Source organism: Epinephelus fuscoguttatus, linkage group LG8, assembly GCF_011397635.1.
Source record: "Epinephelus fuscoguttatus linkage group LG8, E.fuscoguttatus.final_Chr_v1".
Taxonomy (NCBI): Eukaryota; Metazoa; Chordata; class Actinopteri; order Perciformes; family Serranidae; genus Epinephelus; species Epinephelus fuscoguttatus.
Genome location: NC_064759.1, coordinates 31,969,761 through 31,997,675, shown reverse-complemented (window position 1 = coordinate 31,997,675; position 27,915 = coordinate 31,969,761). Strand labels below are relative to the sequence as shown.

At 40.4% G+C, this 27,915-nt stretch overlaps 1 long non-coding RNA gene across 2 annotated transcripts in view; it reads left to right on the top strand.

Annotated features, from left to right (window-relative positions):
* Positions 1–27,915, top strand: part of LOC125893294 (uncharacterized) — a 153,979-nt gene that overhangs the window by 17,460 nt on the left and 108,604 nt on the right. The window lies entirely within an intron of this gene.

Here is a 27,915-nt window from a genome sequence, read left to right as displayed (position 1 = left end):
CGGCGTCATATGAACAAATGATGTGAAGTATCTGTTTTGGAAGAGGAAGTACGGTTTAGCTACTGAGCTAATGGACTTATGGAGCTTCCGTGGTAAGCAAAGTGAATCATTTCTCTGCTTGGTCAGTTTGCCTTGTTTGACTTTGTCCTTTGAAGAAAGTGATTAACGCCTTCAGGGCAAATCCATCATCACTTTGTGTCAGCCATGGTATGAGTCCAATTAGAAGGGCAACAGATCTTTTTTGCCGAGTAATTCCTCACCTAGAGACCTTGTCTAAACTGACAACATTTGACACTCACTCAGCCTTTTTTGGCCCATTGTCCAGCTGGCACTTTACACACACAAAAATGCATTTGTATTTAGCTTTACTAGCATAAAATAATGGTTTGATTGACAAAAATGTAGCAGTGAAATCACTATGTTGTACTTGTTCTGTTTTCAGATAATGAAAACAGAAAAATGTGTCAATGGGAATGCCTGTCTGGCAGAATGTATGTTTAAACTGCTGGAACTAAGTGTACTAAAGGGGCTGTGTCCGTGCCTCTCCTTACCAGATAGTGGCTGCAATGCAGTTTGTTTTTTGCAAACTTAAAAGGAAGGAAATAGGTTTGATTTTTGTCCTTTGTCTTTGTGTGTTTGGATGGAGAACTTTTTGAAAACAGCTGAAAAACACTGGCGTGGACATTTTCAGCTTTACCTTATTTAATTAGACCAAATCAAAGAAAATATATTTATATACTAATGGTTTAAAGAGGCAACAGATAGGATTCGTTTTTGTTTTTTTTTTTAGCTTGGCATCACCTAGCGTCAGCGGTGTTGCTCACACTGTTGCAACAACCAAATTGACCGTGGGGATCAGAGATAATCAATAAAATGTAGGCTGTAAAGCCACCAGTATATCTCTATGTATATGTAGAATGAGAAGGTGTGTGGACACTCTACTAAATAAATGAGTAAAGAGACCGAGCAACAATTATCAGATTTATCTGAAGAAAAAACACATAATAATGCAAATAATTATACCAGAATGCACAGTACCAGTACAAACAACTCACAGTAAATTATACCAATATGTACAGTATCAGTACAAACAACAGTAGACACGTAAGGGATGATGGATAGTGAGCCAGTGACTGTTGAAAAATAACTCCCGACAGGGGAATGGAACCTCAACGCACAGCCGAGTTATTTTTCAACTGTCACCGGCTCACTATACATTATCCTGCTTAGAACATGGCTTACTACTAAAAGATTCAAATGTTACAACTGGCATCAATATTATTAAACTGCTGGCAGAGTGTATTGACAGAGGAGAGGCGTTCACCAGACAAACGGGAGCAGAGGAGAGGATTTTACTCCACTTCTCCCGGTCGGAAATGCTGGGTGTCCAGTAGCTGCTGCGGCGGTGGCGTGGGGGTAATCACTGTCCGAGGGCTGCCGTAGAATGGCAACGAGGATGTCAGCCGACCAACACTCATTACCCAGTCCCCGGTTGCAGTGATCTGCAATGGTGGCCAGATAGGAATTAACTAGTAGCCAGTACAGTACAGTCCTCTCTCGTCTAGCTAACATTAAGCCGTGTTACTTACTGATCCATTAGAAAGAAAGCTAGCTGGACACCGGTTTTGAAGCCTCTTTGGTCACGGAGCTCCCTCCATCTCTTCAACGCCTGACTGAGGTTTACTCTTGTTTTTCCTCTTCTTTTATCACTCTGCTTTTTGCTCTTCTTTTCCTCCTCAGACAGAGGAGCTTGTTTTTTCTTTCGCTAGGCCGTTTTTCACTTGTTTCCAAACTTTGTCCGTCTGCATTTATGCTCGTGACTCAACTATGTCATGCCCAACTCCTCATAAGGACCAGCTCCAGTCCCTGATTGGCTGACTGACCAGTTTCACAATACACAGGGCTCGACAGTGCAAGCGTTTCACTCGCATTTGCGACTAAAAATAGGTGTGTGCGAACTGTAAAAAATATTTAGGGGCACATGTGCGCATAAAAAAAATCAGCCGGAGCAGCCTATATTTTTGTCAATAAAAAAATATCATAATCTAACCGCAAATGTTGGAGGAACTCCAGCCGCCTTCCCTCTTCCCTCTTCCCCGTGTGACACGGTTATGGGCGGTTTTCCAAGCCACTGTCGGCACAATGAATATAAGGCCCACTGTCGGCAGGGTGGAAATAAGTCAAAGTGTGGAGGAAGCGGCGGACCTACGGGGAAGCCTGCTCTGTTCTCCCCGCAGTTAGGGACCGTTCGCTATGGTACCACTGCTGGGCAGGGTGGAAATAAAGCCCTTTTCACACAGAGCGCGCAAAGCACAGACCTCCGCCGATGAACCCATTCATTGTGTATGTGCTACCGCGGCGCAAGAGCGTGCCGAGCTAAGCGGCGTGTGAGAGGATAAGATAATCATATTGCAAAGATAATATAAGATAAAAACATTAAAGACAAAATTAAATTGCAATACTTTTTCAAAACTTGATTATTTTACCATTCTGTACATTTTGTATACAAATTCATTAAATAATTTTGCTTGTAAATGTCTATTTGCATCACGTTTATTATGGAAAACACATTATTTGATCAATTTACATTGTGCCCCTAAAGTTCTTTGTGTGCTCCTTACTTTTTCAACTTTGGAGCACATGTGCTCCTTGGGAAAAAAGTTAGCGTCAAGCTAATGACACATGATACATGACGCATTTCCTGCCGTAAAGCAGATTTCTTTTCTGCGAAATTTCGCACCCAATGGCAGAAGCTTATTACAAAGATTGCAAAGCCACTAAGTAACCTATGTAAACGCTGATAGTTACTGTTACCACTAGTTAATGTGGCCACTACCATGTGCAACCCACATTACTTTCATAATGATATATTTAGGAAAAGATGCTATCTGTTGCCCGTACTTTGATTAAAGGTGACACATTATGCTCATTTCTGCTTCCTGACATGGTTCCCTGATGTCTAAATGGAATGTTAGTAACATGTTTGGTCGAAAAAGCTGAAGGATTGAGCACAGCAGGGTTCTTGAAACACCAGATGGCTGGTTTCAGTGCCTTTTCCTTTAAATGCTAATGAGCTACTGCGTGTGCCGCCCAAAGACGGTATTTACGCTGCCCACCTCTTCCTGCCTGCGGAAGACGTGAGGCCGGCATCGTGTGACCATGGCAATGGCTGAGTTTGTGGAAGAAATTCCAGCTGAACCACCGACTGCGGTGCAACCGTACATGTTCGAGCCGGAGTCCGACCCAGAACAACAAGAGGCTCCAGAAGAAAGTCAGCAGCCAAGAATGAACATGGATGTTTCTCAGTGGTTAGTAGTTAAGTTTGTTACCTCGACATTACTTTTATGTTACTGCATAGACTAACGAAAGTTTTACGGGCTTAGTGGCCATCTTCCTATATTGTTACAGATCACAACCCCCTTCTCCTGCCTCGAGTGTTTACATTATAAAGCTTCGCCAAACCTCGGCTGGCATTTACTGCTGGTTCAGTTGCAGTAACACGGATGCAATTGAGCACTCGCCCATACTAGAGAAAAGCATAACCCCATATTATTTATTTATTTTAATTTACCTTTATGTAAGTCAATTGAGAACCTGCTCTTATTTGCGGTGATGACCTGTAATTAGCTACTGCCAGCAATTTTCAACAACTGTAGTTTTCAGTAAGCCACAGTTTCCTCCCATCACCTCTCTACCAGCAGTATTGTTTTTGAACCGGCTCCAACAGTTTATAATCTTTAAATAAATATTACAAAAGAAACAACGCGATGTGATTGATTAGCTATGTAGTTTCCAATGAATAATACAAATTCTGCTTAAAAACAGGTGTTCCTGTGGCAATTGTGAACAAATGCCTACAGAGCCCGAGAATATCTGCTGTATGGAAATACCACAAGCAAGTGTGAACACTGGGCAAACATGGTTGTCATTTTACAGTCTCTCTTTTCTGTAATCCATTGTCACTCAGTTACCTTTCATAATTTCTAGGTTACACGAAGACTACAGCAGCTTCCTGAGCCACCATCATGCATGGTGGACCATCCTGGCCTAGAACCTGTCTGCCTGAATGTATTTTCACTGCAGAATGCACTGAACATTAATCGGGCAGACTATGGACCTTTACATCTGAGGGGAGTAGTGCAGTAAGCTTTTAGTCCCATAAATACTATTAATTTATTGCAAAAGTGTTATGATGAAAAGTACATAACTGCTTTCTCTATCTTACATTGCTTATAGTTTATCTTTACTATATTTTATTTGGTAACATGAAAACTACATATCAAACAGTGAAAACACACAGAACAATTAGTAAAAATGTTTTATTGCAAGAAACATTTGTAGACATACAAAATAAATATCTGAGGTGGAACAGTTGAACTTGCCAGTTGCCATAGATGTGAACATTCAGTGCTGACTTTCTATTGAATTGTGTCCAGCCAATATAGATACCTAGCCTACAGAAGCTTTGTAAGTTGGTGCTGGGGCTTTCTGGGGCGGAGAGTGAGAGTTGTGTTGCCTGCCTGCGTGGTGCTGAGGATTCGTTCAGAGTTCCCTGACGCAGAAGGACAGTATGTTGGGTTCAGACCTGTCCTTGGTTGAACCTTGACACGTAACTGGCTATAACGTCCAGCTTGTCGGGTCTTTCATACTGAGCCGAGAGGTCTTCAGGGATTGTAAGTTTCAGCACCTCATTCACATATGGGGCAGGGTCCTGGAAAACCACCTCGAAGATCAGGTCCAACAGTGCATCAACGTAGTCTGCAGTGCAATAAACAAAAATTAATGTTTACAAGAAAACTGCACTTGCACACCAAAAAGCCTTGTGCTGCAGTGTTGTAAAGTGTCTCTTTTTATTTCTCCTAATTTATACATTCTCCTTATTTATTATTTATTTTGAAAACCATCTTAAAAGAATTCAGATTTTATTTGTTTGTGTTTATTTTCAACCTTTTGTGTTATGCCTGTGTGTCCATGTTTATTTTAATTTGTGGGGTTCAAATAAAAGATTGTAAAACTTACGGAATGTTGGCTCTGCTTTCACAGGCTTTGCGGTGCATTCTGTGGTGCGGTGCATTGACTCTGTACAGCAGCTCTCCACTTGTAGATGTTGCCTGTGGTCGACCACTATTTTCATTGTGATGCAGGGCAGCCAGGTAGAGTCTTGGGTGGAAAAATAGTACTTTAAAAATCATAGCAAGCACACTAAACTATAATGAACTAAACAGACAGTGATGTTTTATTCACCTGCATAACATTCCAAGGTAGGGGAAGAAAACATTCTTGGGTGCAAACTGCAGAATGACGCTGTGAAATGCCTCCAGCGATGAGGTCTGATAGTGAGGGCTGAGCTTTTCCACATCTTTCAGAATTCTCTTATTAGTCAACGCCTTTACTAGCCTGCAGAAAGCTGGTGTTCCTGGAAAAAAAAAAATCACATGAATTCAAATGGTTTAAACATCTTTTAGATATATAAAAAGACATATTTTACACACAGTACACACAGTTTTGTGTATGTATCTACCTGCTGTCAACCATTTGCTCTAGTCTCTAGAGGTGCACTGCAGATGCAAGCACTGGGGGAAAGCAGGATCTTGATGTGTGTGGATGTCTTGGACATGGTTAAGAATGGAGGTCCACTTAGCCACTCTCTCTGGCCCTGACATAGAGGAGGCTGCTGTCCAGTACACATAGTTCTTTATGCTGCGAAGCCACTTCTTCAGCTTCTCGCAATTTTTGTTCTGGGCTATCTTGATCAGTTTCTTGGACAGTCCTAATAAAACAATATTTCAGTCACGTTCAGACAAACAGTATATGTTGAAAACAAAATACCTAACCCTAACCCATGTAACACATTAGTAATTATGATAGTAGGAAAATATAGTGTGTGGACCTGTGAGCAAGGGCTTTTTATCCTGATTTTCACCTTCTAACACACAAACACAGTAACGAATACCTTTTTCCATGTGCCAGACATTGTAGTACTGTGTCACTTTGGCCTCCCTCAGGAACTTCTGGATCTGAGGGTGATGGTCTGTGACAATGCTGTCCAATGCAACACCACGTGCCTCCAAGAGAGCAAGGCTCCTCTTCAGACCTTCTTTCTCCATGTGATAACTTCCACCAACTTCGTTGCTCTGATCAGAAAAACACAAAAACAGAACATAAGTCTATTAAACAAAAATGATTTTTAAAAGCAGATTAGTTAACTTGAATACAGATCACACCTTTGAACTCACCTGAACCAGCTGTATGTCAATAATAGTGTTGCTCCTCAGGTCCATCACTGAGTAACTGCCAAACTTGGCAGAGTGGCCTTCAAAAATAAATGTATCATTTCACAAAAATTACATTTTACATATCACTTTGTTGTACTTCATAATAACCACTTTTCTAAACAAAAAATTAGAGTAAAATGTATCAGAGAATCTTGTATACCTGGTGAGTCAGCCCTTAAGTTGCCATCTAGGATAACACTCTCCTGCTGACTAAGCTGCTCCATCATGCCGTCCTATGTATGTCCGTGCATGACGGTGAAAAGTGTCATACTGAAACATCTTCAGCTGCATTGCCTGGAAGATCTGAGGACAGACGACAAGATGTGTCATAAGTACTGCTCTATACAACATACCGTCCTCTCTGCGTGTTCACGGCGGAACAATAGCTCACCGTCCGTGAACAACTGAGACCATTTCATACCATCTGCTCGGCCGTGAGCATGTGGAGGAGACGGTATCCCATGCGTGTTCTCGTCGGAACAGTAGCAGTAACAACTGACAAGTTGTTCGCGGACGGTGAGCGCTAGCTAGCCGGTGAACCACTGCTCGGCCGTGAACATGCTAGCGCTAGCAGCTTGATTAATAGCTAGCAGCCTTGATTAATGATTGTCCTCCTAAGTATGAGCACTTAACACAACTAGAAAAGTGCACTCAGTAGAGTGCACATGTCCACCAGGCCGCCGCCAGTGTCAGTCACAGCCACTCAAGACAGTTCTTGTAATTCCAGCAAATGTGCCGAAGCATGTTTCAGAAGTGTCCCAAAAATTAATAAAAATACACATCTTGTCTATTTGTGACTGAGCCACAGGGCATTGCACAGAGCGGATCGAGTTCTTCTGCTAGCAGGCACAGTGTGTGAAATGTAAATATGATGTAATTTTGATTATATGTAATTATGGCCACGGAACAACCAAGTTAGAAAATTTATGGTCCCTACCGGCCGGCTTTGAATAGTAGAGCGGTCAGCAGTCAATGACGAAGTAAAACAGTCAATAAAGCAGGTTTTTTAACAACTGTCAATCACTGCAATGACAAGTCATAAATATGCACACCAAATATTAGGCCCATTGGTCCAGTAGTTTGAGATTAACTGCAGAAAGACCGATACACACACTTCTATACTTAGAAGCACACACATGGCAAAACAATGATCCCCTCCAGGCTTGAAATCCTCCTTCCTGGGGTGGAGGTGTCGATGGGACGTTACAGAAAATTACTCTCCAGTCAGATATGGTTACAGGAGTTGTGGTCCAATTGAGGTTTGACACAAACTTTCTGAGAAGTAAAGTGAAATCTGTCATTGACTGATGAAAAGCAGACTGGACACTCAAGCAGAACTTGTCAAGAATGCTGCCAATATAAATGCTCAAAGGGTGTGGCTAACATTTCAGGTGCTACAGATGGTCTATATGATACAGGCCTGTTTTACCTCAAGAAGTGATTTTGTTTTTTTAAAAGCCAAAATATATTTTCAAGCCATGTTTAGCTGACAGGTAGTATTGGCCCTTGAATCCAAAGACAAGACAATGTTTAATTCAGATTGAATGTTATCCACAGATAATCAGCCAGTGTTCATCAGAATAAAGAACTGTGTCTGTTTCAAGGAAGAATTTAGGTCCATGTTTCAGTAGGATTATCTTTATCAGATGATGATGATGCAGCCCACCTGTTATATCTCTAATAGAGATTTATTATGGCCTGATTAGTAACAATCGATTGATTTGTGCCTTTCACCATGTGTGGCACATGACAATTTATGATCTTTTACTCTTTTCACCTGCTGAGGGTCACTGGAGCATTTCAGTAAGCTCTACATTAAGGATCTATTGGCTCCATTTTAGATGGCAGCAGATTAAGTAATGTATCCTGAAAAGTGTCCTGGTTATCGTCACTCACTACTTAATACATAATGGTCAGGAAAGTTCACAGTTTGAATGACAATGTCTCATAAGTCGAGATAATGTGGGCATACTGAGGTTCTTGGAAATCTGGATCTTGTAACAAGAGAATGAGACGCTGAGCAAATCATACTTCAGGTCCATAAAAAATTTATGTGATACAGTTCTGCTAACCTCATTTCACCTCTTTTTTTTTGCCCCAAAGGGTTCTCTTTTAGGGGGGCAGCACTGTACAGCAAGCATCATAACTATGTACAGTATATCTTGACATTTATTAGGTGGTTGTCTTACAATAAAAATGGACAGAAACAAAACCTGAATTACCCAGATTCCTCTGTGTGAAAGAGGGCACAGATATCCAGCAGTGCAGCAGTATTTAAGGGTCAGCCAGGTCTGGGAACCAACTGACAAAATGTGACCTACCTGGATTTAACATGGCGAGGCTTAGCTCTGGAGCCTCATAACTAGTGCATTTTTATTTTAAATTATGCAATACTGCTCCTAACATGGCTCTTTATAATTAGAACCACATCTTGGTGAAACTCTGTCTTTAAGAATCTTTGAGACATCATGTTGAGCAATCGAGGTTTAGCCTAGAGGTAGGTTTTTTAAGGCTGTATTATTCAAAAACAGAAACATCTCAGTCAGAGACATTTACTTCAAGGAATTCATTATTCATAGTAAAATGGTGATACAGTCAGGTTTGGCGGAAAAGCCGCCACTTTTTAAGGAGGGCTTTCAAAAACTGGACAGCTAATCCCCCTTACGAAACATATACATGAACATAAATCTCAGTAAAGTCAAAGGTTAGGGTGGTGGAGGGAGCTGCAGCAGCTTTGACATAAGCGTATTAGCAGAATAATTGTGAGACTTGTCAGGTTCAAATGGCAAAACTGTACACTTATGGTTGAACAATACTCATCAGCTGGTTGCCAAGCAGCCAGTGAATGGGAATAATAAATCAAACAGGTGATGCCAGCAAGCTAATGCAAGCACATCTTTAGATCTAAAGCTGTTTATGTGCTTCTTCAGACATCATCTATAAGAAGTAAAACATGCTCTTAAGTCAAAGAAAGAAATGTCACGGATGGGCGTCAGTCATTTTCAGATCACTTTTTGCGAGGGAAGACTTGCTATCTACTGCTTGTACTTGTAGCTTTTGTAAGAAGAGGTGACCTTTGAACTTGTTGGGCAGATTTTTTTCTGAAGAATGTGTTTGTGCAGTATGGATTGAATTTACACCTCATTGAGGTCTGATCACAATGCAAACCAGACCAACTTAAGACCGCAATATAGTCTGATAACACTGTTTTCTGCGTGCATTAAACCTTGCCTGGACATGTGTTTTTCTTTCGTCAGATGCAGACACAGATGTAAAAGGGTCTGTGGTGACATAGCTTTTTGTCGTTGTTCTCAAAGCCCACATATTCACCTTTACAGTGTTTTTAAAGTGTCACTCTTGCCTCGTGTCCACAGTACCGACTGTGAGTTTTATTTTGTTTCCATTTGTTCCAGAAGTCCAAACTTCATCTCCATGATCTTATGAAGTTATCTAATAACAGTATTACAGTCCAGTAATCAGAACCATTATTAGCAAGAAAAATCAGAGAGACCTCATGTTTCCAAGCATTCTTTATTCTGTGCACAGACACAGGGATCAATTAGGCCGGTGACGTCATGATGCTGTGAATGCGTCAAGAGCAGAGTTGCCTTTGATAATACTCATTTACACCAGGGAAATGGTGTGTTTATTGTGATGATGTGAGACAGATACTAATAGAAGGACTTAGGATAAGAGAGAAAGTTGGCTGTGGCACAGCAGTGGTTCACTTGGGATCTCTTGTTTCATCCTCTGATTTCCCAACATTAAACATGAACATATGAGCCTCACAACCCCTTTTTTCCACTCTGTCTTCTCCACTTTCTTTGAGTTTCACATTTACCTTCTTGTGTTACACCTTCCTGTCGCTCTGTCACCTCCCTCTCTTCTGTTTCTATCTGCCTTTCTGCCTGCCTCACACAGGGGACAACTCCAACTCCAAACACTGCAGAGTTAAAACAAACCCATTTTGCCACAGTGAAAATAAACCACTTTCTCTTCTTCTCTCCCACTCTCTTTCTCTTCCTCTCTCTCTCTCAGTCCCCCCTATTTAGCTGCAGTGAAAATAAACTGCTCGGTCTCTATTTATTTTTCATAGGAAGACCTGACCACCGCAGAGTTTCCTTTGGGCCATTTCATCCTTAACCTGCTTAATTTCTCTGTTAGAACAATGTAATCTGGAACCTTACGCTGCTAATTTGTGACGTGTGAACTTATTAGGAAACCAATTAGATGTCAGTAACCTCTCATGCCAAAGTCCATCATCCCAATTTGGCGATTACCCTTTACTTGATCTCACAGCAGATGTGATTTCCTAAATAAGGAAATGTTGTTTTAAAGTGCTACGTGTACACTGATGATGCATTGTCCTATGTCAGAAACTTTTGAGGTCAGCGGTGAAACTTAGCAGCTTTTTCCTCTATTCCTGAAAAGGTGACACATTACAGATGCCAGGAAGTGCAGCATATATGTGGACGTCAGTGAATCCATGGCTCATGTGCAGGAGATGCAGGGAGAATAATGATAGCTTTGCACGTGGGTGTGTTGTGGCCAAGCATGCGAAGGGGGTTTCAGCAAGTGTTAATGACCCAGGAGTCCCAGGACACACCGATCTTACTCATTTTGGCTTCAGCAGTCGAAACAACTCAACAGTTGCTGTGGTTACACGAGCCAAATGTTTTCTGTCTAAATAAAATTGATGGCTACCACCAAGGTATTTGCATGAGTGCTGAATAAAATGATGGGATAAGGTGTCCTTTTTACACACTCTACAGCAAGTCATTTGAAAAAGGAGCTCTGACATGCATAATAGTCTAAATCCAGCACTTCATCATGGGCGAGGTTTAGATAGAAATAAAACACACACCAACTGCACTAATATTGGTTTACATGTGTAAGCAAGAATATCAATGAAGAAACCAACGATGTATCCAGAAATTCATGAAAAGTAACAGAAGTCTCATAATCCAAGCATGGATACTATTATGAAAAGACGAAGTAATGGAAAAGAGTAGCATGACATGTTTACATGACTATTTAAATCTGGTTACAGTTTATCATGATTAAGGTGATTACATGACACCTTTTTGAGACTTCAACTACACTGAGTGACCAATGATATAGGGAAATTTTTAGAATGTAATTCAGTGCAAACCAATAGCCCTTAATGGATAACTAAATATTAGGTATGGTGTATGTTGGCACTGCTGCGTTTCTGTTACTGATTAAACTTCTTATTTTGTGCATTGTTAGGGTTCATGTCCATGTTGGTCAGTAAAGGTTGAGCTTGACAGTTCATTCTTGACCATGAAAATGCTGTTTGAGAGAACAATATGAACTCAAAGTCTCCTTACTTGCTTGTTATGGATTTCTAATCAGGATCTTTTTACCATTGAGTGAATTTATGCCTCTACACCGGCGGTAGCCATAGCTGGAGGTGTTATGTTTTTGGGTTGTACATCCATATGTTCATCCGTACCACGCTTGATATCTCAAGAACACCTCAAGGAAATTACTTCACATTTGGCACAAATATCCACTTGGACTTAATGAGCTGATTACTTTTGATGGTCAAAGGTCAAGATCAAGGTGACCTTACGTCTATCTCATTCTCCTGAACGCAATGTCTCAAGAACAATTTTAGGGAATTGCTTCAAACTTGGCACAAACTTTCCCTTGGATTCAAGGCTAAACTGACTAGATTTTGGTGGTCAACGGCCAAAGGTCAAAGTTGCTGTGACCTTACGTCTATCACATTCTCGTAAATGCAGTATCGCAAGAACACCTTGAAGGAATTTCTCACATTTTTTAAATCTTTGTGACATGCATTACCTGTCCTCTAGCAACCATATCGCAACTTTGCAATGACTGAAAATGGTGTCAATGAGGCCTTTTGGTTCGGGCAAAACCAAGGTGTTATCTCCGGGTCTGAAAAGTGAAGCTTTAAACCTGCATTCTTTCTAATGGCCAGCAGGGGATGACTCCACTGATTAAAAAAAGACATCTGATTGCATCAGTCAATCAGTAATTTATTTGTCACATTTAATTACACAAAGTACAACTCCAGTGATGTGATAAAGAGGTCTATGTAGAAATTACCCTACTTCTAGTCACTTCTGGCTCCAAAATAAAAGATGAAGACAAAATGCCAGACTCAAGGCCTCAGAAAAGTAGTCCACAAACCAAGGGGAGACAATGGCTATATCCACTTTTTTATACAATCTATGAACAAAATAACCCATAAATAACAGAAAAATTGGCTAACGTGATCATCAGGCTGAATGAACGGAGTGAAACAACAGCAACTCTGACAATCAAGTTTGATATTGCAGCTGGAATTAGACTGTATGTTGGAGGATCAGTATTTCAATATAATAGTTCTCCATGCAGTCTAAAAAAATAAATAACAAATTGGCATCTAAATAATAACCTGAAGTGGAGCAGATAAACCCTCTGACACAGTGTCAACAACGTTTTAAAAAGTCTCAGTTTCACAGCAGTGATGTATTACATTGTTGGCTTACTAGCGTCTGTATTTTTCCATTTACTCAGTGTAAATGCAGCTAATGTGTTTTGAATGAAACTTCTATTCACTTTATTTGAGACTGCATAGCTCACATGCTCTGTCAACAAATCAGCAAACATTTTATCCGCACATCATTTGTTCAGGCTGATTGTAGGTTGATAAATGTACTGTAAGTATTCTCTGCCATCAACTGTAGAAGGTTGGCAGCTCCATGTGCACCAAAAATGTTGATACTAGTGCCAGAAATTTTCTGTACAGCATAAATTTTGCCATGTTTTATTTATGAATTCTCTCATGCTGTATCTCTTACTCCCTCGTGCCACTTTTCATTCTCCCTTCTTTTGTTGCTTTTCTGCATTCTCCCACCTCTGTCTTTTGGTCTCACCGGACTCTCTTTGAGTTTCTCCTACTTTCACACTTATCTCCCCCCAGCTCTCATTTTTCCATCCCATTTCCCGGGAGCTCTCGTATCTGTTTCTCCTTGCCTCTCCATCTCCCTCTCACACACTGCCAGCTCTCCTCTGTTTTCCAGCTACACCATTATATCATCATCATCATCATCATCATGTAGATGTAGTATGGTGCATTGTTCTACAGTAGAGCTTGAACTGTGTAAGAAAAAGACAGACTACCTTTTGTCTTGTAAAATCACTACCAGCTTGTTTCCAGTTTGTTGGCCATGCCTGTATTTGGGTGATAAACAGCACTGTCTCCTCTTCCCAGAATCCCATCTACTTTGAGTTGATTGTTACTCACTGAATGAGTCATTAATCACTATTTACCCTCTTTGAGGGTTTCTTCTTTGGGGGTAACATATACACTTTTTTCTGTTAGTGTTTAATATGTTATCTTTCCCATAAGACAGTAGTGGGAAAGGCCTGAATCTGCCACAGATATGTTTTATCAAGCCAGTGTGTGCTCTACTGTTTGTGCTGTGAAAGGCTCACATTATTTTTAAGGACACTAACCTTAACTGAAATAGGAAAAGGATGGTTGGAGCATCAACCTTGTACTGACAGCATGTTCAATATAATACCGGCACACAAAGTAAAATGTGAATGGGATGTGTCTTTGTGCACATGCATATGTGTGTACACACTTCCAAGAAATCTGGACAGAGAGCTTATTCATCTGTGCGTCTTGTGTGAGCCTTTAAAATGGAGATAGTGGGTCTGCGGTGTGTCACTTTGCCGGATCAAATGAGGAACACATTGAGGGAAAACTGTGTGTGTGTGTGTGTGTGTGTGTGTGTGTGTGTGTGTGTGTGTGTGCGTGTGCATGTGTATGTGTATGTGTGTGTGTGCGTGCGCATGTGTTTGTGTATGTGTGTTAAAAGCCAATCTAGTAGACAGCTACCCTGGCAACATCTGGCTATGCATCCTTTTTAGCTCCTTTAGCAGAGAGAAAGACAGTATTGTTTTGAGGCAATTACACTAACACACACAAACATCCTGCAGCAAAGCATGTGTGTGTGATTGACCTACCAGAATGTAGGCATACATGGGAGTATTTAAGTGGGCAGTTTAGTGTAGGACAGCGGTGTGTACTTTGACAGTTGATATTAACATGTAACTTCTGTGTATGTATTGCTACAGTTGGATTTAAAACAAAACAAAACATTAAAACACAATACAATTTATGCTTTCTCATAATATATCATCATTAGTTCCTGATGCCATTTTGGAGCATAAAAATAAACACTTGAGTGTAAAGTGCAAGAGACCTTAAATACTCTGAATCAAAGGTTGTTAAGAGGCACTATCAAGCAGTGCTTTCTGCCAAAACTGTCTGCTGCTGCAAACTACATTTGCTGAACTAAACTGTGTCTGAACAGCTCTGGGTTTACACAGTACCTGTCGTCTTGACAACAGTGACCCATGATTGCCTTATGACATCATTGCTGGGTCTAATTAGGTTGCTGGGGAAAATCCCCTGCTCTCAGCCCAAACAGCCAGACCACCACGTTTCACATCAGCTAGCTAGCATTCTAGGAAACACTCTGTGTTTGGGTGGAAACTCGTACACACATTAGAGCCTGCACTAAGATAAAGATGCACTCAAAGACGTTTGACATGCCTACCGCTGGAAGACAGTGTGCAGATTTTACTAAAGTATAAATAAATAGACCTCATAATGTCCAAATACTTTTCAGATTACAATATATATGTATTTTTGCACATTTATCTGTTTACACACATACACATGCACTTGTGTGCATGAACAGCACAGCAGCTGTGAGTAGAGGGAGCCAAATGACAAAAGCACCCCACTTCTTAGAAGGAAGGAAATTGCTCCAACCTTTTCTACCTCACCAAATGTTTTAAAGCAACACATGCATGCTTCAAGCACATACAGCATGTCACATCTGCAGCATAAAGGCCCTCTGTTTCTTCATCACTGTTTTCAAGAACAGAAATTGCTGCTTAATGAGAGACATTTATAATGTTTTGAGTCCATCAAACTTTTTTGTACTTGGTTATTCTGGCTAACCCCCCTCTTTACTTCTGTAATTAACCATTTTTTTAATAGTGCAGTTAAATTAAAACATGCTCTCTTAAACTGAGAATACCAAGCCAAAAGACAACAATAGCTATTAGGTAAAATATTTTAGAAGATTAGTTTCAAAAGATTTTGTTCATTTCCTCAAACTGCAGCTGTCAGCTGACAGAAATAATATGTGTCAGACTTTTTTTATTACACTCAACTTTCCAAATATTGTATAAATGAAGATTTATTTTGCAGAGATGAGAGGAAAAATGTTTTGGAACGCAGTGTCAATATTGAGCCAACGACAAGACACATAAACAGTAAAAAAAGAGGAGAACATGGGTTAATGAGTCTCTGAACAACTTGGCATGTTCAGTGATTCATCTGTCAGTAAATCCTCTTTGTGTGGGTTTTTGTGTGTCTGTGCATGTGAGTTTGTGTGCACGTGTGTGTGTGTGTGTGTGGGTGTGTGTGTGGGTGCTGCACAAAATGCCAAATCACCCTCATTGATATTACCCGATGGGAAAATGGGTTCTTACCCACTTTGTCCAATTGGAACCTGAGCCAGAGAAAACAGGGGTGTAACCTCGTAATGCATCAAGGCGTGACTCCACCAGGGTGTGGTGCCTCAAATTTATCTGTAACTGCATGTGTATGTGTGTTAGAGAGAGAGTGTGTGGGTGCCTCAGTCTGTGTGTTGCAGAAAGATAAGGTGGATGAGAGAAAAGAAGGAAAAAGAAAATGTACAAGGTGGATGGAAAATTGGGAATGAAGGAGAGAGGAAAAATCACAAGAAGAGAAGTACAGAGAGCAAGAAAAGCAGAGGGACAGAAAAAAAGAGCAGAGACGGAGAAGGAAAAGGAAACATGTTCATTATGATGTGGTTTTAGTGATTCACTGATTGATTGATTGATTAACTGACTGATTTATTGTTTATTTGTCTCAAAGACCAGTGACTTAAATCTGAAAAACCAACTAAAATCACAGTCAGGAGCCTGGACAGCTGATTTAGTGTTTTTGCTATTGACTCATCTCAAGTATGATTAATCATATCAATCCATGAATGTCAGAAGAAAGAAACTGGAAAAGTAAATAAAGTGAATAAGCATATTTCCCAAAATGTCAGACTGTTTCTTAGTAGACAAGCATGCATGTTTTAGTGCCAAGAAAAAAATGAAGCTTTCTCTGATATTCTTAAATGGACCAATGGATTGGCACACCTGGGGTGTTAAAGTAGAGGGCTTTAGCATAAAAACATAAACAAGGGAAAAAAAAAAAAAAAGTTGATCCTGGCTCAACCTCTTCCCTCAACCAGCCTTGTACTGTTTACCATGCCGTTGTCTAAACAGAGACAGTTAAAATAATTGCCTCCAAGATGACTTCCAAGATTGGTAAAATGTTGTCTTGTAGCACAAACCATTGTGATGTTTTTAGCATCTGGTAAGTCTTCAAATTTATCTATCTCTATCAAACATGACCCTTGTGGGTTACATTTTTAACCCATTAAGCTCAATCTGCTTCATTAGGACTTTGTGGGTGTGGTGTGGTTTGATTGGATTTTATTGACAGCACTGGCAAGATTAGGAACAACCTTACAGCTGTCAAAATGTTTGATTTAAACGTAATGTTATGGAGATATGTATCATCACCTGTAAGCAAGTTGTAAAGAGAACAGAAGCATATTATCAGCTTTTAAGTTTAGACCATAAACTTGTTAGTGGACAACTGCATATTTACAAGTCCAGTTATCTCTACATATGTATATGCAGAATCTGTATGGGACAAGAATGGGGCAAGATTTTGGTATCGAATAGAGCTGCCCTCTGAAAGTCAGAGATTTGAATCATCAGTCGGAGATCCCTCAGTCAACTGAGATTCCTTCAAGTTTTTTTTCTTTTGGTGAGTCAGTGTGCGGTGTACTTCCCACATTTTGGAACAGGCAGCTAGGGACACGGTGGCACGGCCCAGAGGAGGAGATGTTTTGCCCTTTCAGGCTCAGAGATGACACTATCATCTGCCTTCTGCTTCGAAGTGGTGAATTAACAGCTCACAACTTAATACAATACAGTGCCTGACTTTTATTTGATGTTTGGTGTCGGCAAAAAATGTTTTTGTACATTTCTGAACCGTTGTAAACGCAGTTAACTTATTTACTGTATTACCTGAATGTCACTGTCACTCTAAACATCCTTCTGAACCCCTTTCAAACTCTTACACTCTACGTTGGAAAAAATTTGAACAAATAGTTGAATATTTGTATTGAATAGCCAAAAATGTGGAAGAGAAAGTCTTGGCCCAAATATGGCTACACCTGACCCCTCAAAATAATGGCTGTTGCCCCCAGAGTCTTACTGTTGTCAGATTGATACCTGCAGGGTTCCGAGATTGCACATCCACCAGACACAAAGCAATTTTAGCATTTATTTGTAGATGTGATTCTGCACAGCCGACAAATATAAGCACGGTTATCACACTTTTGTAAACTTTGTTTTGGTCTCCACCAATTCCTGAGGGACGTATCTGGCCCCTTAGCTGCTCTACTACATATATTCACCAGCTGGTTGCTAACTGTGTCTGTCTGCTGCTTTGGTGCTGGGCAGGGAGTGTACAGTGGGATTTTAAGCTTTTGTTTTTTCTGAAAACAGCGGCCTACTTTGGCAAATTAAAAAGATGATACAAGACCAGCAAGAGTGAACCAAGATAGTAAAGGTGCAGATTGGGAAATAGGAACAATGGGCTGCATGATGCTGTGAAGCTCAGTACAGCACACAGGAACCTTTTATAGTGATGTGATTATTTGCTATGTGTTCATCACTAACATTGATCCATTTCATATCACACACAGTGAACAGCTACATTTTTCAAACCAGTTTGATATTAAGCCAAACACCAGATTGGGCCGACATATTGAATTTTACCAGGTGTCATGGCTCCCGAGTGGTACATAATGCACTGTGTTCCAACAGCAAACAAGTGGCAGTCTGTTGTGTCACATCACCTAACATAGGAGCTCCCTGTGCACACCGAATCCCTTGAATATGCACTTGTGTTACTCCATGTAAACAAATCAAGTAAATAGCAGCTGTTTGCTCTAGATCAGATTAAGGACATAACCGCTTCAAAGATGGGCAAGTAGACTATTTGCTATCTTCCTACTTTGTAATGTTACTTTTTCTAAACAAAAAACACACATTATATTTCATGGAAATGACATACATAGCCAACAGCTAGTGGCCTAGCTTGTTATTAGCAAGGGTCATTTAGCCCACCAGACATGTTCAGCTCCCTGGTGATCTTTCTCCAGCCAGCCATCACCTTATTTAGGTTTTTTTATGGTGAAATCATGAGGTTTCATGAAGATAATTCCTCAACTTAATTTCATTAATCAACTGTTCATCATCCATTGTGTTTCAAATCAAGCGACAGATATAAATAGAAAGATGCCATCCAAAAAGATAAAAAAAAAAACCCAGAAGTTTGGCTGCATCACCTGCTGTCATTTAGGACAACTCTTATGTCTGCTTCAAATCCAAAATGTTGCCATATTGGTGCAGTTTGTGTTTTCTTTGCATGTCTCCTCTGGTTACCCCAAAACACATAAACTTTGTTATAAACAAATACCACATGTGCCACTCTGCCTCTCCCATCTCCTAAAATGTTATCTCAGTCATGTTGCCAACACCAACCTCAGCTCACACCTGGTCAGACACTATTGGCTTCATTAGTCCATTTATAAACTCATTAATATGTTAATCACATTGTCATATTGCTTATTATTAATGCAATACATGTTGGCTTTAGCGCTGCAATGCCATCAGCACAAGTTCCCAATTTAGGCTACGTTTTACAGGGCTCGACAGTGCGAGCATTTCACTCGCATTTGCGACTAAAAATAGGTGTGTGTGAACTGTAAAAAAATATTTAGGGGCACATGTGCGCATAAAAAACAGCCGAAGCAGCCTATATTTTTGTCAATAAAAAAATATAATCTAATTGCGCTCAAATTGAAAATTTTTTAATTTCACCGCAACGCGCCGTAACGACACCTCGGCGGGTCCAGTAGTAGAGAAGAGCCTGAAGTAGACCCGGAAGCGGTCACCATGGAGCTGTACCTCTTGAACGAGCCTGTACTCCCCCAAATCCTGTCTTGCGCGCCTTGCTCTCCGCTTGCTCTGCGCTCTACGCTGCGGTGGGCGCCGTGAAAGTCGCGCTCTGTGTGAAAGAGGCTTAAGTCCTGCAGAGAGAGGATAGTAATAACATTATATAAGATAATCATATTGCAAAGATAATATAAGATAATAACATTAAAGGCAAAATTAAATTGCAATACTTTTTCAAAACTTGATGATTTTACCTTTTTGTACATTTTGTATACAAATTCATTAAATAATTTTGCTTGTAAATGTCTATTTGCATCATGTTTATTACAGAAAACACATTATTTGATCAATTTACATTGTGCCCCCCAAAGTTCTTTGTGCGCTCCTTACTTTTTCAACTTAGGAGCACATGTGCTCCTTGGGAAAAAGTTAGCGTCAAGCCCTGTTTTAATTTACCAGAATGTGTTAAAATGAGAAATTTTGTTTCAGTCAATTTGCATAAAATCTAACTGGTTTAAGCTCGTACACCTGACTGGGCCAGCAAAACCGGAAATTGACCCAACTCTAGCAGGTTTAAAAATGACATAATTTATAACTACATTGCAAATTTATAAAATCTTGATCAAAATTTAAAAAGAAATTAAGATTGACTGAATAGACTAATTAATAAATAATTAATAATTAATTTCTCTCTTAAGTCAGTTGAACCAAGACCCCTACAGTACTTGAATAAATAATATAAATATTTTTTGTGAGCAAATCAATTTTGAATATTTGTCTTGACGTGGATGAGTCAAAAATGTGATGATAACTTGATAGTTGGAAATTTGATTTAATGAAATGAGCTGCCCTGTCTCCAGACAGTTTGTAAGAACTCATTAACGGTTTCTGTCATCCAGAAACGTGCTTGTTGAATGCTGTCACCTCTCTCTATTCCATGATGCCATTCTTCTCCTAGCACGGCTGTTGCTTTGGCTAATGGCTCCCATGAGATCACTTCAAAGCCAGCTTCGAAGCCCACTGAAAACTGTCTGTTGATGGAGACAGGGTCAGAGTGACACACATACACAACATTCACACATCCAGGCATGCATGCGCAGACACAAACGGTCAAATGCTCAGAGCACAGAGTCCCGTCTGTCTGTGTTGCTAGCTGACGTCACCTTTTTATGAAGTGCACCCTGTTTTACAGTGGCTCAGACCTTGTTTGGATTGGGCTGAGCTATGAATTGAGCCAGGCTGAAAGTAATACTGCTGAAGGGAGGATCAGGGGAAGGAAACCTGGAGGTGTGACTTAGAGAACGTAACCAGACCTGAGGCCAGGGCATTTTAGGTCTGGGGAAGTTGGGGCCAGAGCAAAGGTTAGTAGGCAGGCCAGAGCATCTAAAGCTGGAGATGGGATTGATTTAGTGGTGGAAGGGGGATGGCTCCTGCTCTGGCTTGGAGCACTTAGCGCAAATACGGGTATTTGTTGGTGCTCAAGGGCAGGATCTCAGAGGGAGTGGGGGTGGGGTGGGGTGCGGGGGGGGGGGGGTGTTTAGTATTGCACTGTTAGGTTTGGTTTGGTTTATACTTATGAATGGTAAGCTGGAGTTACAGAGTTAAAAACAGTAACAGATTTACTCATTTTATTTAATTTAAAAGTGGGCTCTGCCCTATTACAGACAGCACTTGTTGGAGGAGGAGCCATTGTATCCTAATTCTTTTTCTCAGCTGGAGTTTAACCAGCAACCATCCAGGCACCTTCCTAACCAGATGAGCAGGGTAGGAAACATGGGACCTGAGCTGGAGAATGGATCTGAGAATAAAACTCCCCAAGTTGAAATCACATTATATCACATCATTAATCTCACTCATTTTACACTACTCATCATGGCTCTGACGAGAGCAAGGCGCTGCAGTTGGCAGGCCAGCATGTTGAGATAGACATTTTCCAGCAGGCTCTCGGCACACTCTGAAGCAGTCTTTTCAGAGGATTAGACGGACCTTGTGGTATGGTGGTATGTCTCTCATACCTCAGCTGCTCTCACCGCAGTTAAAAGGTTTTTGTCAGGAATGCATCTGGGTGGGTAGCTGTGGGCATGTCAGTCAATGCGTCAGTTTTAGCTGCTAAAAGAGACAGAGAGAGTGACTGAGATAAAGCTAAAGGCCAGTGACATTTATCTAAGCTGCTGTAAAAAAAAAAACCTCCTTGTCATTTTTGATATTTAAAGCACTGAAAAACTGAATTTGAACTCAACAGAAATGTGTCTTTTTAAAACCATGCACTGGTTACTCAAGTTCATATGCAGGGTATAAATTACACAGCTCCTTTCATGCAGTTAATGTGCTCTTCTTGAGCTTTGTGAGCTTCTCTGTTGCTACGGCTACACATAGGTGAGCCTGATTATTCCTCAGTCTGACTGTCACACCTGATCACAGTCAACTGGTTATCCTCCTGGCCATGGAAAAAGACAATCACCATCCTGCCCCAACAAGCCATAAAGAAAAACATTCCACAGTATGTTTGTTATTGCATCTAAAGACAGTCTTTTTCTTTTCCACAATCAAATAATTGCAAATATGGTTGGGTACAAAATCAGTATTTTTAAGGGTACAAATTGAGTTACATTGGTAGTACCGAGTACCCATTCACGTTAAAGTCATCTGTGCCAAACAGATGCCTGAGGGTGCATCTGGGTGAGAAACACTAGATTTAGACAAAAGGTGGAGGTGCTGTGTAGTGCTCCAAGGCCTGAAAACCAGTCACAGAGCTCAGATGCCAACAAAGAAGCTCCACAGGGCTGCCGGATTCAACTTGGGGGCAGAAGTGCCCAAAAGCCATGAAGCCTGCCATGTGGCCGCCTTGTTGGCTTCCTAGCTAGCCAAAACGATTGCTGCAGCATGATCTGGCACGACAGTTTCGGCGTCTGGTCTGTTTCCTTAATAACCCTCTATCACTGCTAGATGAGCAGACGCATACTTAACACATACACAAGCAAGACAGACAAAGACTGAAGATCAGCTTAGCTTAGAAAGTAAGTACCGAAAAAATGTGTGGTGACAGTTCTGCAGTTCTTCCCATGGTGCTGACATAGGAAGAAATGTTGTCAAGGAGCTCTGTAACAGGCAGTCCCATTGTGATTGTATTTTTCAATAAACTAACACCCACTGACTACAGCAAATTGCCTCAGGAAATTTAACAGCTGCCATTGCTGCTACAAACAACGTAGCAGTGTGAAATAACCTGAAAGTTTAATCTACCCTTTGCTAAACACCTACCTAGAACAGCTACTGTCCAGTCCTATGTTGGCAACTGTAACTAGGGTCGGTAGGCCTGTCAAACTTTCAGAACAACGGAAAATGCCAAAACAGTATGCACAAGGACCTTTCATGTCTTGACAGAGAAAGGTGTCTTATTTTTCACTTTTCTGAAGCCAAAAGTGCTAGAGGAGAGATGTGAAAGATCTCACTCCTTTGTTTGTTCCAAGCTTAGACACTAACTAAGGCTAGACATGAGACATAGACATGAGCACATCAAGGCAGTTGAACATTGATTAGAAGTTACTGAGGTTTTAACTTTCAGTTAGGTAATTGTAGCAATACCATTTGAAGTTGGTTGTGCTTTAAATTAATTGAAAAGTAGGATTATTTAGTTTTGCTAGCTATGAGTTAAAACATGTATAAGTTAGACAATGAAAGACAAATTCAGTCATAAATAAACATTGGCAATATTCTGACTTACCCTGCTGGGCAAGAACATTGTTGTTCTGGTTAATGTTTGTCCTTCACGTGAATTGCCAAGATGTGGGGTGCCTGATGCTTATATCGGGACCAGTGAGCTTTTCCCAGTATTTTTTGTCCTCTTCATTCACAGTACTCTGCTGACAAGCTCTCAAATGCACATTGTAGTCTATTCTGTCTACTCCGCACTGATAACCATTATTTCAGAAATTTGCTGTTATGTCCTTTTGAATATCTTTCACTCATAGAGTTAAAGATGACATATTGACATGCAAGGTGCAAAAGCTTGACAGGTTTGACAACAGTAACTAAGTGGGGCAAGACTTAGCAAAGGGTCTGTTTCATCAGAGACATTAACATTTAACATTCACGGTATACTGTCTAAAATGGATCTCTTAAGTGCAACACACACCGCCGCAAAAGGCTGTGCGTCAAAATGTCCGTCTCCATTATATTCTATGAACAAACCCACACCGGCGCCAGACGACGCGCTGCTCTGCTTCAGCCCACTGCTCTATTTCCAGCAAGGCCGGCTTTCAAAGGGGTATCTGGATGCTTAACGTTAAGTTTTTCAAATTTTTAATAAGAGGATTTTGATAAGAACTCCCCCGTGAAATCTAAGTTGTTGTTGCCTCAAAGTTTTTCCTCTTCTTCTTCCGTTACTAGCAGTTGGCAACCATTGGCAACTAGTGTAGGTACAGCCACCTAGCGGGCTGGGGTGGGAAATACACTTTAGTGTCGATGGTGCCGCTGCGCGCTGCTGCCAGTGTGTGTTGGGGGGTGGCACTTGACGGCCACAGCACTACGCCGGCGGCAGTGTGTGTCCCACTTTAGAATGTTGTTTTTGTCTGTGCACTTAAGCATAATATTGGTTGCTAACAGTACAGAAGCTGGGTGGTGGCTCATGGCTCAAGAGCTATACTTGTGTTTGTATAAATATATGTGATTGTACTTTTCTGAAGAGTTTGTTACTATGGATACTCTGCTGCTTATTTTAAACATCAGTGTTCATCAATCATCAGTGATTCAGCTTGTCATGTCTGATCGTGTCTGTGGATGCTTTTTTACGTACTGAACAACTTTAAGGTCATTGGGCATGAGATTACTGATGGGTCTCAGATGAGTTGACATAGCATGCATATGATATAGTTATAATGTTGATGACCTTATATTTAAATGTTCAGGTCATCAGTTACGTGCTAAGACATGTTTTCTAGCAGGGTCTGTTATTGGGTCTATATGTCCAGTGTTCACCACTGACCTCTATATAACATGTTCTCTCAGTAATGCTGGAAAGAGGTAAGAAAATGGGATTTCCCCATGGCTGCATTTGTAGCTTTTGTTTTCATTTGCTTTACCTTCTGTTGGCCATGTGTGTGCACTGATTATTTATGAAGTCATGGAAATGCATAACGATATTCAGAGTACTACTTGTACTGAGCAAATGAACTGTGAGAGTTGGGGTTATGTTTTGATTGTCACTTATATCACCACGTCACAATGGCAACTTAACATAAATGCTCTTTAACTCGCTCAAAACCTGTAACCTCTCTGATATTGGTAACAGAAGTTCCTTTGGCGAGCAGTTTACCTAGAGCCAGTAGAAGAAAGCTTTCAAGCAACTAAATCCAGATGATTTATTTCTTCAGCAATCTCCCTACCTCACCATTAGCAAATGAACAAACTTGGATTAATGATTTTTTTCAGCATATATCACAGAATAAAATTCCAGTAGGTAAAGTACACTTGAAAATGTCAGTCAAATATATATCTGCATTCATGTCTGAGACCCTGCAATTGCTTTGGGAGGAGGTTTGGGCAAAAGGAGAAACATATTTGAAAGTAAAAACATTACGCTTCTCATTATATGATATCAAATACTACTGATTTCCCACTATTAGTGGTATTGTGGGTGACTACTGTATTACAGTTATTCACTTCTAGCAAAGATCAGCATGATTTGGTTTTGCTTTGGCAGAGGAACACTTCTTTTTTAAAGACTGTTGAGAGATAAAGTGGACATAATTCTAACTTGAGTGAAAGACTTAGATCCCCCCTGTTGTTTGGTGAGTGAGTTTCTGAATGAGATCATTTTGGTCATGAGTGATAGCCCTCTTTTCAATTGAAGTCAAAGTGAATTCATCATTTTAGGATATATGCATGAAGCCACTGATATAGGACTGTTGGCTCATGCAAGTGTTAGTGGAAGGAGAAAAAGAAAGAGGGAGAATAAGAAGAAGAAAAAGAAAGAGCTTTTCAGTCCTATAAAGATGTCCCAGGCTAATTGAAACTACAGTGAGGGATTATGCTGACAAAAAAAAACTGCAAGAAAAAAGTGAGGGCAGATCACATACTTTGCGAATTAGTGTGATTGCCAATACACACACTTTTGAGAGGTGATGTGAAAATAATGTGAATAGTCTGAAGACTGATGAATTCTCAGAACACTTTATTTTTCAAAGCTTCTAGGAACGCTCTGAAGGGACTCTGTGGCTTCACGGTTGTTGTTCGCCAACAGGAAGTGCTTGCAAGGATAGTGGTCAGTTTATTTGGTCAGAGTTGGAATGTGTTTATGGCAGATTGACACATTTTCAACACTGATTTGGTTCCATTTTCTGTCAAAGAAGCTGTCATCCAGAGCCATCTGCCTAAGAGTCTTTGGCCAAACAAGTTTCCACCAACAGTTAGTCATTTATACCCCACAGAGTGAAGAAATATAATGTGTTGAGGGATGGTAGTGGAGGATAATCAGTAGTTCTACATTTACTACTACATTTATCAAGACTTTAAACTTTATGTCATATTTGATTGTACCTTACGGAAAAGTATGAAAGAGAGAATAACGCTATTCAGCAAAAGTAGTATATGACAATCAAAGTAACAGTATGATAGACACAGGAAATACACCAAGGTACTATGTCAAAGGTGAAGGTCTTTACACACTGGAGGCATGACATGTAACATGAAAACAACAGCAATGTGAATTTGCTTAATTTTGAACCACTCAAAAAAGGTTTTGATGCAAATAGATTGATAGATGCAAATTTGTGACAACCGAATCTGTCGACTGTCCGGCAGTCTGTCTCAGGTGTTGTTGCATTGCCTAAGATACTGAAAGATGTTTTATAATGTTTTCTTTTAGCTAAATGCCACAGATAAATTAATGTGTATGAAACCATGGAGTGGATATGGTATGTGCTGCCTTTGTCAAGGTTGAAAGGAATAATAAAGTTTGCTGTCTTGGTTTAGACTATGGAGCCTCCGTGTTGTTTATTAATCTTTCTAAGTATAGGTGCATTGGCGTGATTAGTTGATTTCTTTATTTGCAGTACAAAAGCTCAGAAAAATCAACTTTGTTACGAAAAATAATTACGCTGCTTTTTGTCACATAATATTCATGTTCTGCATCAAAGTACTCTTGACAAAAAAAGTTTTTCAATGTGTGAAATAATTAAACAAAAAAAAGATATGCCCCCTGATGTGCCTGATGTTTAGTCTGTTCTTTCTTGGTCTGGAGTACAGATTCAATGCTGCTCAGGTCAACTTTTGTCATTTAAATCCAATGCCATAGTTATGAAGCTACCAAAACTTTTTGTAATCACAATTTTCAAGCTCAAAGGTTGGAGCTTTATGTATCTGTTCACCTCAGGCTGAGAGTAGCTGACTTTTCACAGTGACACAGCAATATTTGCTGACCATAACATCTAGCTTTCACAGGGGTTCTGTGGAACTTGTTGCTAACATCTGTGAACTGTAAAGAGACAGATTGACCCTGATGAAGGCCACAAGCCAAAACATATCTGTCTTGCAGTAACATTGTTCTGTGTGCTACAAGTATTGCTAGACTTGCAACTTCTTCTGACTTCTTTCCCTTCTCCATGCACCCTTGGAGGTAGGCGAAGTTGAACCAGAAACCCCCACTCAACATCTGTGATTTGCCACAACTCTAACCATTAAATTATTGCCGCAGTAAATTCCAGTCAACTTCAACCTTCTCCCCCTGACTCCTATTAGAAATAGTGTAGCGCAAATGAGGCTTTGTGAAGAGTATAACCAAGTATAACCAAGTATGGACCACTGATACCTCTGAATGCCGACCAAATAATATCTCTGATTAGGAGAGATGAAGCCATAGAGGTCAATTAAACAGTGCATTTTAATTTGTTCCATCTGTCCCAACATATCACTGGGTAGCTGAGCTTGCCCCAAAGCCTGAAAAATATTGAGATTGATTTTTTTACCATACCTTCCAGCTGCACTTGGGAGTTGCAGTTATTTTATGGAGCTATCTATCACACAATTATAGGTAAATTACAGATGATTTTCTGTCATGTGAAACACATATTATTCAAACACATTAATACAAGAACCCTCTTTGAAAGAAACAGTCACCTAAATGAAATCCCATATGGTTATTTGGAGAAACCTTTTAGACCTAAAATAGATGCATCTGCCTGCAAGGACCTTTGGATTAGCATGGTGACTTTTGCCCCACATTTGAGGCCACATCCTCTCCTGTGATCTCCAACTTTAATGTCTCCTTTCCTTCCCCTCTCCCTTCACTCTCTTTTCACCTCTTCCCTTGCACCCCTGCCCCCCTGCCCCTTTCTCTCCGAGAACCTCCTTTTTCTCAATTTTCTCTACCCTCTTTTCTAGTTCTCTTGCCTTTCCCTCCTCTCTTCACCCCCCACCTCCTCGACCTATCCTTTTGGTATGTTAGTAACTAATGTTCCTGGGGGGGCTGTTCAATTTGCAGAAAGCCTTACCCCCTGCATTGACATCTGTTGCCTGCTACCAGTGAGTCACA